The sequence below is a fragment of the Chiloscyllium plagiosum genome, unplaced genomic scaffold (assembly GCF_037043375.1).
Source record: "Chiloscyllium plagiosum isolate Xiang-an unplaced genomic scaffold, Cpla_swu_hap1 HiC_scaffold_27, whole genome shotgun sequence".
Classification (NCBI taxonomy): domain Eukaryota; kingdom Metazoa; phylum Chordata; class Chondrichthyes; order Orectolobiformes; family Hemiscylliidae; genus Chiloscyllium; species Chiloscyllium plagiosum.
This window is the reverse complement of record NW_028270165.1, coordinates 47,479,030-47,493,918: the sequence shown is the minus strand read 5'-3', so window position 1 is coordinate 47,493,918 and position 14,889 is coordinate 47,479,030. Positions and strand designations below refer to the sequence as shown.

The 14,889-nt window shown below is 45.4% G+C and overlaps 1 protein-coding gene and 1 long non-coding RNA gene across 2 annotated transcripts in view; both read left to right on the top strand.

Moving 5' to 3' along the window:
* LOC148143911 (uncharacterized) overlaps positions 1 to 14,889 on the top strand; it is a 384,436-nt gene that overhangs the window by 285,059 nt on the left and 84,488 nt on the right. The gene's annotated exons all lie outside the window — the stretch shown is intronic.
* On the top strand, positions 4,810 to 8,614 carry LOC148143915 (uncharacterized). The gene is made up of 3 exons (XR_015751753.1): positions 4,810 to 4,962; positions 6,085 to 6,141; positions 8,548 to 8,614. It is a non-coding gene; the product is annotated as an uncharacterized LOC148143915 (long non-coding RNA).

Sequence of the window (14,889 nt, the reverse complement as noted above, 5' to 3'; positions counted from 1 at the left end):
CTTCAACTGCTGCAACCATTATTTTAGCTTTTTGTTTTTGTTTCTCAACTTCCCTTCTCACACACACTTTCTGTGCCTCGTATAACAGACCTTCTATCTGGTTTTCACTCCAGCCTTCTAATTTGTGTAATTTCTTTTGTATGTCCGGCCATGATTTAGTCACAAATTGGACCATTAAAAGTCCCTGTGCTACCGGATCATTGGGATTCATTCCCGAATATTTTCTATTAGCTTCTTTCAATCAATCTTTGTAAAAAAGGCTGATGGGGCTTCCTCCTTTTCCTGTCTTACTTCAAAAGCTTTAAAAGAATTCTGAGATTTAGGTGCTGCTTCTTTAATACCCAAAATGACCATTTCTCGAAAGTCCCTCATTTTTCCTCTATCGTGTTCATCCATACCCTTCCAACGGAGGTCCACATTGGGGAATTTGGTTTTGGCTGGTATCACTCCCTCACCCACCGGATGTCTCTTTTCCATTCCCTCAGAGCAGCTCTTCTAATCATGCCCCTTTCTTCTCCTGACCGTACCTGATGTGGGGTGCTGACTACTAAGGCTCCCCTAAAGGTAAGTTTCCGACTCTCCTCTACCAATAAGGCTATTGCTCCCACTGCCTGCACACACTCTGGCCAGTAATGTAGTTTTCCATTCTTTAATTAACAATGAATTAATGCAGTCATGTTTTAAATTAACCATGAATCAATAAGACAGGTCACTGAGAATGTATGAAGGAATCCTGCCAATTAATATTGATTCAGGCTAACACAATTGAATTATTATAAATATTAATTATTAATTATATATATTATATAATTCAGGATGGAAACACAACCAAGTGATTAAAACATTTTTAAAACTGTAATCGCGCAGTTCTGTTTGTTTACCAGTCACTTGTGACTTCTCGTTCTGTTTCTGTAATTGTTTTGCTCGAGCACATTCATTTTTAAGAACCTCAACAGATTCCATCGCACCTTTTGCAGTTAATTCGATCCCCAATTTGGTGGCAATATCTCGTCATGAACGCAAAACTGATTCTTCATGCCTCTCATCACAAAACTGTTTCCATAATCCAATTAACTTTTGTTTTTGTTCCCACTCCCTTGGCCTTAAAATTTAAGGATGACCTTGCTGCCCCCGTCTCGACTAGGAAAACTACGTCCTCTTTGTAAGGTCCCACCTTTAAATTTATCAAGGGTTCCTGGTGGGTCCCCGGGGGCAGGAACTCCTGACACCCCTATTTTTCATCAAGGTTCATAAACGGCACTGCCTTTACTTCCTTTTTCAGCTCTGGACACTCTCTCTTAAAGTTACCTGTCTTTCCACAGTAATAACATCCCGCCTGTGGGGATTTCCACTTTGATCCTTGATCCTTGTTCCTGTTTACCAGACCCCTTAACATCTCCTCCCCGATCCTTTCTCCTCACTTTATTTTCAACATGCTGCCCGCCACCATTCCGGTTTCCTTATCCTTTTAGTTTTCTCCTTTTCTTTATTACCTCATTAACTGTGGCATATCATTATTTTTGCCTTCTGTTTCTGCTTCTCATGTTACGTTGCCAGATTAATTACTGAGCCGATTTAACCAACTGAACAGCTTTAGGGCCACCTCCTGGCCATTCCTCATCACCCAATGTTTTGTTTAGACCTTGATTCTTTTCAAGAAATATTGCAATTTTTCTTGCTCCCTGTAATCTCAAATACAGTTTATCAATTGATGCTTGCTTTTCTTTAAAGCCTGTTCCTAACTATACATTTTGGAATCTTACTTGTAAATATATATTTATATATTATAAATTCACTTAGTCAGTGTTTAATATTCAAAATGCAAAATGCACACAGTTCCCAACTCTGAAATCCACCACAATCACCCGGTTCCAGTCCCCTGATTCAAATCCAAAACTAGTCCTCCCAAGTAGTCCTGACCAGTCATTGCTCAATTGCAATGCTATAGGTCGTGAAATAACCAGAGCTGCCTTAAAAGGATTTGTCTGTTCAAGTTAAAACTTCAACTGTCCTCCATAAATCGCTTTTATGTAAGGATAAAAGAGATTAGTTAGAAACTGATAGTAAAGCAGTTATGACCTGTAAAAAGAACAGTTTATTTCATAATCTTGCAAAATCCTTAACCTTAAAAGAAATCATGTTAAAATTTCCATAATGGAAATCAGATTCAAAACAATTCCGGATCTCAAGCTCCAGGGAACATTCAATCACCAACAAACAAATGTGCATTCACACTGAATCACAAAGGGATAAACTTTCTACGAGCTGTACAGCTCTTTTCTCTCACTCTCTCACACTCTCACACTCTCACACTCTCACACAGACACTTTTTGAGTTTCCCGCAACGACTCCTCTAGCTTTTGAATATTTTTTCTGGACGTCTGGCCATAAGTTAGTTACGAAGTGCACCCTCAGAAGCCCTTCAGCTACTAGCCCTTCTGACACGAAGCATAATCTGATTCCTCTTGACTTTAAGGCTGTTTTTCATTGACATTTTATCATTTTTTTTATCCTTTCCTCGCGTCCAGGATTGTACTTCCAATCTCTTAAGATTTTTCCTAAAGGACTGTCCATTGGAATGTGGTCCTCGGACGTCCCTCTCATGTCCCCTTCGACACTTAAACAACTATTCTTGTTTCCCATTTTAATAGTCGGCCGTTTCTTTATGTAATTTAGTTAACCTTACTGAGGTCCGGTGTCACCTTCTTCCACACCCATTTCAGGGTCCTAACCTTCGCGTGGGGGATTTTCCCTCTTAACAACCGGTCTAAGGCTGGGTGATCGAATCAGGTAGACACCTTACTCATCAGATTAATCTAGCCAATTAAATACTTTATTTTGAAAGTTGTCAATTTCCCATACTTCTCGTACGTCCCGTACTTCTCGTACATCCCCGACCACCAAGGCAATACTTAAAGATCCCTTTTCATACCTTGGTCTGTGCACAAGAGTTACTTGGTCGAATCCGCGCGCCCTTATCCCACGGCAATACCTGGCAACCACTACCGTTGACTATCCCGGTCGCTTACCGACTGAACTTCCCGCCGCGTGTTTGTGCACCCTGTCCCGCAGCAATTCCCCGGATATATCCACCTGGCAACAGTGACAACTGCTACCTACCCTGGTTGATTGGGTTCGCCTAACCCGGTCGCCCAGAACCCCGGTTCCCTGGATACCCAGATATATCTGACTGGCAACAACTGCCGCTGCCGGCCACCCGGATATATCCACCTGGCAACAGTACCAACGGCCATCCACCCTGGCTGATCAGGTTCGCCTATTCCAGTCACCAGCACTCCGGTTCCCCGGATATATCCAACTGGCAGCAACTACCGCTGCCTACCCCGGTCGCCCGGATAAATCTTTTAAGACCTTTCTTACCCGGGTCTTGTGCACAGAAGAGTCACCCGACCGAACCTGCCGTGTCTGCCCATCTTGTTTTCAGGGTCTCTCAGTCCGGATCACGCTCTCCCAAAGCCGCTGCGGAAACAAGGGGAAACCAGAGATCCCGAAATCAGCGAGGTGCACCTTTTCCGTTTCTCCAAGAATGCCGAGCGACCGGAGTTTGGGATCCCAGAACTAGCCCCCAAATCTGTTAGAAACAAAATTCAATAAAATTTAGACGAGACCACCAAAACTGGAAACAAGACAATTTATTGCGAACTTGCAACTGAGGGCTTCAATTGCAGAAGCAAATGGGCAAATTAGAACTCAGGTTTGTGTACAGTTATACCCTTTGAGCTGAGTGAGGTCATCTCTCCAGACTCCTAATTACCCAATCTCTCTTACTGTGCCAGACCACTGCCCAGCTGCACTCCACCCTTATTACTTCCCCCTTCCCCAGGTTGGCAACCTTCCTTTCTGTAAGTGCTGACACATACATTTATTTTGTCGACAGTACATCAAGATCTGGTTTAACATTTTGTATCAATTCTGCTGGTACATTCCATCCTCGGACATTTCATTAACTTGTATCGTTTTGTATACCTTACGCATTTTGATTATCTCAGCTTTTTGCTGAAAGCATAATTTTTAAAAAATAACTTTTTGTGATAATAATTACACACCAAAGTTAGTGTTTAATTAACCACAATTATACACTGAAACGTAAAGATACTCTTCCCTAAATACCTGTAGGGTTAATAGTTCTCTTGCTGTACCCCTTTTCTGTATGCTTTTTCTATATCTGCAAAAACAACACTTTACCCCATTTCTAACAGACTATCATTAATTTCACAAGGGAACGGCTGTGAATGTTATCACTTGGTGTCCTGTTCACACAGATTCACCGATGCTGAGGCAAACGTTCTTAATTGCCTCACAACATCCTGTTATCACTTGGTGAGCCCAGGTGTGCCTATCTTTAAGTTCTCTCCACTTTCTGAGCCTTCCTGCCTGTTATTTTCTAGTGCAGTAAATGTATTCAATAATTGTGGGTGGCACGGTGGCACAGTGGTTAGCACTGCTGCCTCACAGCGCCGGAGACCCGGGTTCAATTCCCGTCTCAAGCGACTGACTGTGTGGAGTTTGCACGTTCTCCCCGTGTCTGCGTGGGTTTCCTCCGGGTGCTCTGGTTTACTCCCACAGTCTAAAGATGTGCAGGTCAGGTGAATTGCCCGTAGTGTTAAGTAAGGGGTAAATATAGGGGTATGGGTGGGTTGCGCTTCGGCGGGTCGGTGTGGACTTGTTGGGCCGAAGGGCCTGTTTCCACACTGTAATGTAATCTAATTCAGCATTACATTTTAGTCTGAATGTTTAAAGACAAGTTTTAAGACTATATACTTTCTCACCCAGATGCCCACACCCTCATTCCTCCCTTTGATTGCACCGAGATCACTGAAAGAGAAGGCTAATCCAAACGAATGCCCTTCAAGGTGGTCCAGCCATCAACATCCTGCAGAGTGGCACCACCATCTTCGCAGCTCATCTGGTCATATTTATCATCGCCATCGACACGTGTGGGTGAGCCATCGGATCGCAAAAGGAGCATCTTCTGGGGCAAATCTATATCACTAAGGGACCGCATAATCTTAGCAATTAAATACCTAACAATACCAATACCGACAAACAGACATAGCTAAATTGATAAGCCAATTGTACCATCAGCCCGATCTGCAGTTTCCCCAACTGGTCCCTTCAGTCATTCTGTCAAGGAATGCCTGGATCTCTTCTTATATCTCAGTAATATTGCCAGTGAGATCGGGAATGCCCATAGTGCATTTATCTTGGACAATGATGCAGACCTCACCCTCCTGGGCAAGTATATAGTCTAAGGCATACTGATTCTGCATAGAGTAAAGACACAGGTCTGATAATCCCAGTTTACTCTGTTCCAGAGCCTCTTTAGTCTTATTTCCTCGAATGATCAGGCGGCAAAAGAGGGAATTGCGGTTCTGTTGACATGTCACCCCTGCCAATCCTTCCAACCTCAGGGTACTCTGGATTCCCCAGCCTATCGGGTGTCCTGTATTGTCACGCAGTCCCTTGGGATCTTTCCAATTGGAGCAAGGTTGGCTGAGACCGACCGCTGCATCCTCCTCAGATGGAGGTTCCATCGACTTGTCCACTGGCCAGGACAAGGTACTGTTGTGGGAACAAGGGCTCCGATGGTGACCTTATGAGGGACATCTTTGCCATCAAGGACAAGGACATTGGTAGCTTTACCTTAGCTGAAGAAATAATAGTCTGGTTTGGTGTATATTAGGGAGAGTTTGTCAAAATAGGTTACTGAAATGTTACAGCAGGGGGTTTGGTCAGGTCTACAGAAGTAAAAGGTCGACGTTTTGCAAGAGGAGTTGCTTGAGTGCTGTAAAAAATGGGCCAAGTGACTCGAGCACTCGCACTGTATGGGAGACAATGGTCCTCAGAATGCTGTTCCCATTGGGCTCTCCCTTAGCTCTATTGTACATGGTCTTGGTGACAGTATCAGGTTCTGAAAAGAGAAAAGGCCTATAAATGCGCATGGGAAGGGTTCAGTTCCAGGTCCATGTGCCACATAAGGCCTACTGTACTCCAGCCAGTGTTACACCAGCTGTTTGTATACACAGACCGGAGGTTATTGGAAAACGATATTTCTCTTCGCAGGGTCGGCAGTAGGAAGTCTGACGAATAGAATGGAATCGGGGACTGAGGACGGGGCAAGTAAGTCATCTCCCGATAGAGAGGAGTAACATATTACTACCTCTGGGGTGAAGAGCATTCTGTGGGCCTGTATAAATACGTTGTTTGTGGATTGAGGAGTTTCCCCTATCAGGCTTCCCTTTTCTCAAGTCGGCCCGTCCTGCAAAATGGAATGGTGTTCCTGGGCATCCTTAAAATATTTACCATAATAACGGGGTTGATCATTTTTATCCTCACTCGGCTTGCGTCTGCAGGTAAAATCAAAAAAACATGGTAACGACATGATAACTCCCACTGATTTCTACTGTCCAGATGGACCATCTGGTCTTTCTGATGTAAGAGTCCATTGCAATAATCAATCTTCATCACGTCAAAGGCGTCTGGTCCGGTGCACTGGACGACATTTCCTCAGCATGGGTGGTGGATAATCTCTGATCATTCCTGGTCGCATCCATACTTAGTGGCTTTCCCCATCAGGATGTTGTACGTGATCAGAAAGGTGAGGAGACAAGCGATCCCCCACATGTCCCTCCTCTTAGTTCAAGTATCTGTAATAAGATTAACATTAGAACAACAGCAAAATTCAAAACCCATCAACAATGGTGCAGTTGGACCCAAGCTGAGTGCCCAGTGACTTTGACCACCATAGGGGTGGGAAGTAAAACCTGGAAGGGGCCATCCCAACGAGGTTGGAGACCTTTGCCAGTCCAGGTCTTGACGAGCACGAACGAACCAGGCTCTACCCGTGACGAGGCTGAAAGGGAGGGTACATCGCTGTAGGCCGTACGTTCCTGGGAGTAAAAGGCACGCATAACACTAGTTAGAGCAAGAACATAACCAATCATTGCTTCGGTCATGTGGTGGAAGTGGACTGAGAAGGGAGTTGAATCGTTCCAAGGAGTACGGAGGCGGTGACCAGAGAGACTCTCAGCTGGAGACAGTCGTGTCTTGCTCGCAGACATGGATCGCATCTGGAATAAGGCCACAGGGATTAGCATAACCAGGAGAGGCCATACTCTGCCACTAATTTGGCAAGTTTAGTCTTGAGTCTGGTTAAAACATTCAACAATGCTGGCCGTCTGAGGATGATAAGCACCATGCAGTTGCCGACAAATACAAAGCTGGGAACAGAGCTCTCCGTTAATATTACCTACAAAGTGTGGTCCATTGTCCGAGCCAATGCACGCAGGTATACTGAAGCGGGAATTATTTCCTTAAAGAAAATTTTCATCACAGTCTCAGCAGTAGCATTAGGAGGAGGGTAGGATTCAATCCACTTCGAAAAGACATCAGCAATAAGCAAAACACATTTATAGCAACTCAACTCATTTCTCCAACTCAATGAAGTCCAGTTGAAGTGTCTCCAAGGGACCCTCCAGCAAGGGAGTTCTCGTAGAGATACTTGAACTAAGAGGTGGAGGATCGTCTACCCACTAACCTGTTTGATCACGTACAACATCCTGATCGGGAAAGCCACTGACTGAGTATCGATGCAATCCGGTACAATCTGAGATTATCCTGATGTCATATGGTGCACCAGATCAGACGCTTTCAACGTGGAGTCGCTTGAGCGATGGCGTGAGCTGCCAGAGGAAGTGGTGGGTGCTGGTACGATGACAAGTTAAAAGGCTCCTGGACGGGCATCTGAATATGAAGGGTTCAGTTGGGTCAGGGCCAAGTGATGGCAAATGCGACTGGAGTCATAGAGATGTACAGCACAGAAACTGACCCTTCAGTCCAACCCGTCCTTGCTGACAAGATAGCAAACCCAATTTAGTCCCAGCTGCCAGCTCCCGCCCCATATAGTGGCCAAGTGATGGCAAACGTGACTAGATTAATTTAGGATATCTGGGCAGGTTGGGTCAAAGGGTCTGTTTCCGTGCTGTGTGACTCTAATTGTCTTCAGTGAGAGCAGAAGTGTGGTTATGAAGGCTGGACTTTCAGAGCATGTTCTGCCTGACTGGAAGCAGAAGAGTTTGACTGAAGTGTGTCGGTGTTAATGCCTTGATGTCTCATTTTGCTTCCACCTTCTCGGGGTCGATAACCATTTTGTGTCTGGTCCTTCCTCAAGAAGCTGCATTGCAGGTTCACCCTGAATTGACACTTTTTTTTGCTTCTCAAAATCAGACCTGCTCACTCTCAGCAGGATCCCAGTGTTGTGAAAGATATTAACTTTCAGGTGGATGTATCCAAAATTCAGAGAGATGTCAGTATTGATGTTTTTGCTTTTTCTGCCCCTGTAAGATCCTGAATCAGCACCTTCAGGGGAATTAGTTAGAGCGGAGTGAGAACAGAGGGGAAGAGAGAGTGGGATGGTGCTTTCAATTTTGTGGAACAACAAAAGAATATTCCACAGAAAGGAGAATTGTTTGTTCTGAATTTCTACCCTGCACTGATAGTGATGACTTTTGTAATCTCTTTTTGCAGAGTATTTGAACATCTGAAGATTGAAGTTTCAAAATCAACAGATGAAGGGCTTATGCCCGAAACATTGACTCTCCTGTTCCTCAGATGCTGCATGACCTGTTGTGCTTTTCCAGCGCCACATTTTTTTGACTGACTCTCCAGTGTCTGCAGTCCTCACTTTGACGTCAATGTCTGACAGTCACTCAATCCATCGGGACCGCAACGAGTTTTGACTGTGATTTCTGTGAGAGGGATCAATGCTTTTCGGTTCCTGTTTGAGGACGTTTTCAGTATCATTGGGACTGGACGAGAGCCCCCACTGTTGCCGCGCACTGTGTGTGGAGCCTGAAACAGTTATACGGCCTGGAAAGGGGATTTCACGGCAGGGAGGGGCTCTACACGTGTTTGTGTGCAGCTGAAGCTGTGGCCATGGAGAAACCTGAGGAATCCCGCCCCGTGGAGGAACCGTGGAAGTGTGGCGACTGTGGGAAAGGTTTCCGTGTCCTGTCTGTCCTGGAGACTCATCGGCGCAGTCACACCGGGGAGAGGCCATTCCCTTTCACCGACTGCGGGAAGGCCTTCAGACATTTCTCCCAACTGTTGGCCCACCAGCGGGTCCACACGGGGGAGAGGCCCTTCAGCTGCCCCAAGTGCGAAAAGGGCTTCAGCACATCTTCCACCCTGCTGAGGCATCAATGGATCCACACCGGGGAGAAGCCCTTCATCTGCTTCAGTGCGGGAAGGGCTTCACCTACTCCTGCAACCTGCGGAATCACCAGCGAGTTCACGTGCCATCGCAGGGGGATTGAAGGAGTGACGGCCAAGTGCCATTATTGATTGGATATCAACCCGGTTCTGGGGACTCCCGGGTTCGAATCCCGCCACGACAGATGGTAGAATTGGTATTCGGTCAGAAATATGGAGTTCGGAATCTAACGATCAGACTGTTTCAGGGAGGGGGTGGTGCGGGAGAGAAAGCCCCCATCTGATTCACTCTCCCCCTTGTTAGGGAAGGGAACCGCCATTGTGGGAAAGGATTCACTCAGTCGTTCCAGCTGCATCCTTTACCCGGTCTGGCCTACACGTGACTCCAGACCCACAGCAGTCTGGTTGACTCTACACTGCCCCTTCCTGGCAAATGAGCGGGGCGAAACTTACTTGGAGACAGGGTATGGGTTGAAATTGCTGAGTGAGGCAATACTTCCTCCGGGTTACGGCTGTACCAAGGATCCGATTACAAAGGGACAACTTGGTGCTGACCAATAGTAAAGACAGTGAGGGGGGTGGGACAGGGGAGGTGTGGTGTGTGCACTTTGACCTTGAGGTGCTCAAAAAGCAACTGCTTTTTCTCTGCCTTTTTCCTGGGTGGGGGGGATCTGAAGCTGTAACAAAGTTGGGTTGCAATAAAGGTTACCTGAACTTACCGCCGGGCTGACTCTCATTGAAAGCTTTGAGCTCCAAGAGGTTTTTGTTTTAAAGCTGCTCATTTCTAAGTTTAGAACATAGAACAAAGAACATAGAACAACACAGCGCAGAACAGGCCCTTCGGCCCTCAATGTTGCGCCGACCTGTGAACTATTCTCAGTTCGTTCCCCTACACTATCCCAAAATCAACCATGCGCTTATCTAAGGAATGTTTAAATCTCCCTAATGTGGCTGAGTTGACTACCTTAGCAGGTAGGGCATTCCACGCCCTTACCACTCTCTGCATAAAGAACTTGCCTCTGACATCTGTCTTAAATCTATCACCCCTCAATTTGTAGTTCTGCCCCCTCGTACAAGCTGATGTCACCATACTAGGAAAGAGTCTTTCACTGTCTACCCTATCTAATCCTCTGATCATCTTATATGTCTCTATCAAATCCCCTCTTAGCCTCCTTCTTTCCAATGAGAACGGACCCAAGTCTCTCAGCCTTTCCTCATCAGACCCTCCCTCCAGACCAGGCAACAACCTGGTAAATCTCCTCTGCACCGTTTCCAATGCTTCCCACATCCTTCCTGAAATATGGGGACCAGAACTATACACAATATTCCAAGTGTGGCCGCACCAGCGTTTTGTATAGTTGCAGCGTGATATTGCGGTTCCCCGGAACTCAATCCCTCTACGAATGAAACCTAACACACCGTATGCCTTCTTAACAGCACTATCCACCTGCGTGGCAACTTTCAGGAATCTATGCACATGGACTCCAAGATCACTGCCTTCCTGTTATTCTTCCCAAAGTGAACCACCTCACATTTAGCTGCATTGAACTCCATTTGCTACCTCTCAGCCCAATTTTGAGTTTATCCAAGTCCCCCTGCAACCTATAACATTCTTCCAAACTGTCCAGTACTCCACCGACGTTAGTGTCATCTGCAAATTTACTAATCCATCCACCTATGCCTGCGTCTAAGTCATTTATAAAAATGACAAACCGTAGTAGTACCAAAACAGATCCTTGTGGCACACCACTAGTAACCAGACTCCAGGCTGAATATTTTGCATAAACCACCACTCGCTGCCTTATTTCAGAAAGCCACTTTCTAATCCAAACTGCTTAATCACCCTCAATCCCATGCCTCTACATTTTCTCCAACAGCCTACCATGTGGAACCTTTACGGAGGTCCATGTACACCACGTCAACTGCCCTACCCTCATCTACATGCTTGGTCACCTTCTCAAAAAGCGCAATGAGGTTTGTGAGACACGATCTGCCCTTGATGAAACCATGTTGACTATCTGAAATCAAATTGTTGCTTGCTAGATGATTTTAAATCCGATCTCTAATATTCCTTTCCAAAAGCTTTCCTTCAACAGAAGTAAGGCTCACTGGTCTATAATTACCTGGGTCATCTCTGCTGCCCTTCTTGAACAAGGGCACAACATTTGCAATCCTCCACTCTGGTACTAAACCTGTCGACAATGACGACTCAAATATCAAAGCCAAAGGTTCTGTGATCTCCTCCCTCGCTTCCCAGAGAAACCTCGGATAAATCCCATCTGGCCGAGGGCACTTGTCTACTTTCACTCCTTCTAGAATTGATAACACCTGTGTGCAACTAACCTTGATCCTTTCGAGTCTAATATCTCGTACCTCATTCTTCTCCTCTACAATATTCCCCTTTTCCTGAGTGAAGACCGATGAGAGATATTCATTAACACCTCTCCAATCTCCACAGGGCCCACACTCAACTTCCCACTTCTGTCTTTGATTGGCCCTATTCCTACCCTAATCATCCTTTTATTCCTCACATACCTATAGAAAGCTTTAGGTTCTCCTTTATTCTATTTGGTAAAGACTGTTCATGTCCTCTCTTTGCTCTTAACTCTCTCTTTAAATCCTTCCTAGCTGATCTGTAACTCTCCATCGCCTCTTCTGAACCATCTTGCCTCATCAACACATAAGCCTCCTTCTTCTTTGCCACAAGAGATGCAATTTCTGTTGTAAACCACGGTTCCCTTACCTTATCACTTCCTGCCTGACAGGGACATACCTAACAAGGACACACAATATCTGTTCCTTAAACCAGCTCCACATTTCAATTGTTCCCATCCCCTGCATTTTGCTACCCTATTCTATGCATCCTAAGTCTTGCCTAATTGCATTATAATTGCCCTTGCCCCATCGATAACTCTTGACCTGCGGCATGTTCCTATCCCTTTACATCGCTAAATGAAACCTAACTGAATTATGGTCACTCTCTCCAAAGTGCTCACCTTCCACTAAATCAAACATCTGGCCTGGTTCATTACCAAGCACCAGATCCAGTGTGACCTCCCCTCCTGCACACACTGGACAAAAACTGATCCATACGACATACTAGAGTGAAAGCATTTCCAGTCAATGTTGGGGAAGTTAAAGTCCCCCATAATGACCACCCTGTTCCTTTCACTCCTACCCAGAATAATTTTGCTAATCCCCTCTTCCACCTCCCTGGAACTCTGCGGAGGCCTATAAAAAAACTCCAAGCAGTGTGACCTCTACTCTCCTGTTTCTAACCTCAGCCCACATTACCTGAGTAGATGAGTCCTCATCAAAAGTTCTGTCAGCCACCGTTATACTATCCTTGACTAACAAGGCCATGCCTCTCCCTCTTTTACCGCCTTGGCTGTTCTTAATGAAAGATCAAAACCCTGGAACCTGCAACATCCATTCCTCACCCTGCTCTATCCATGTCTCCGAAATGGCCACAACATCCAAGTCCCAGGTACCTATCTGTGCTGCAAGCTCACCTACCTTATTGCAGATACTCTGGCGTTGAAGTAGACACACTTCAAACCAGTTCGCTGTCTGCCAGCACATTCCTGTGACCCTGAAATCCTGTCCCTGTGATTCCTACTCTCATCCTCCTATGCACTACAGCTACACCCCCGGTTCCCATCCCCCTGCTGATCTAGTTTAAAGCCACCCGAATAGCACCAGCAAATTTCCCACCCAGGATATTAGTACCCCCCTGGTTCAAGTGAAGACTGTCCTGTTTGTACAAGTCCTACCTTCCCCAGAATGAGCCCCAATTATCCAAAAACCTGAAACCCTCCCTCCTGCACCATCCTTGCAGCCACGTGTTCAGCTGATATATCTCCCTATTCCTTGCCTTGCTATCACGTGGCACGCGTAACAAACCAGAGATAACCACTCTGTTTGTTCTAGCCCTCAGCTTCCACCCTAGCTCCCTGAAATCCTGCCTTACATCCCTATCCCTCTTTCTGTGGGAGATTAGAAATGTTGTTTTTGCAGATGGGTGAGGTGGGGTAGTGGGGGGAAGGGAAGCGAAATTCTTGTAGTATGTAGCATACGTAAGGCTAAGACTTTCATGAATATGCAGGGTCTTTTCAAGAAAATAGTTTTAAGCTAGGAAATAACTTGAAAGTGTTGTAGTTGACCACAAAAAGAAGCAACAGGGGCATTTCACAATAAAGCTTATAGTATGATAAGAGAAACTGGATAAAAGAACAAGCTGTAACAAACAAGGAACAAAGAATGCAGACAAGGACAGCAGGATGGCCAGATAAGAAAATAACTAACAAGTGAGGTAATCGGCTTATGATCGGATGGGAAAAGGGAGGCGTGATTCCGCAACTTGTAAACTGAATAAGAAAGCTAACATGCTCTGTTTTGGTGCGCATTTCTGCTTGATTGCAGAAGCGTCTGGTACTTGCAAGACTGTAATAAATTGTTCTTGTTTCCAAGGCTTTGTCTCACGCTGATTGATTTGTGAGTGAGTTCTCTTTCTCACAATTGGGGGCCTCGTTCCGGGATGCAAAACTCAGACCGCTTGACACTCTTGGGATGACGGGGAGGTGTACCTCGCCGATTTCGGTGATCTCCGACTCCCTTGCTTGTCGTTGGCGGTTTGGGCGGGTACGATCCGGACTGGGAGATTTATGGCCGGACGTCCAGAAGAATATTCAAAAGCTCAAGGAGTCGTTGCGGGAAGCACAAAGTGTCTGTGAGATACGGTGTCTGTGTGTGTGTGTGTGTGTGTGTGTGAGATAGAGAGAGAGAGAGAGAAAGAGAAAGAGCTGTACAGCAACTAGAAAGTTTAACTCTTTGTGATTTGGTTTGAATGCACATTTGTTTGTTGGTGATTGAATGTTTCTACTTTGTTCCCTGGAGCTCGAGATCCGGGACTGTTTTGAATCTGATTTCTGCTATGGAAATTTTAACATGATTTCTTTTAAGGTTAAGGATTTTACAGATTATAAAATAAAATGTTAACTCCTGTTCTTTTTACAGGTCATGACTGCCTTACTATCAGCTTCTAACTAATCTCTTTTATCCTTACATAAAAGTGATTTATGGAGAACAGTTGAAGTCTCAAAAAGCATATAGTTGGTCAGATTAATCGGACGAGTAAGGTGTCTCGTCAGGACCCTGAAGGGAGTGTGGAAGAGGGTGACACCGGACCTCGTTAAGATTAATTAAATTAGCAACAATGGTAGGCAAGGTAAGTTGCCTGGGTAACGATCGATCTGTAAATAACGTTAAAGGGGAGTCCTTTGGGGAGAATGTTGGGAAATTGGGAACACAACTCCCGGACGCGGGGGAAAGATAAGGCTATAATGGTAAACTACTATTGTTGTTTTGTCTGGACTAGATAAAATATTAAGGCGTCTGGTATTTTTTGGCCCAAATTTGGGTCCGATGAGGATTGGCTGTGTCAAGATCTTAATATATGTGTCAATCGGAAAGAAGCGTACAGTCAAAAAGTGTCCAATTATGCGGTTTGTTGGATAGGGAGTGCAGGAGTGAAATTATGTCCCATGAATAGGGAGGAATCAGGGAAAGAACAGAAAAAGAATGAACAAGGGAAGCCACAATGGGACCCCTTAACGTGTTTGCCGCCCCCATATACTACTCCCCGGAACGAGCCTCCAG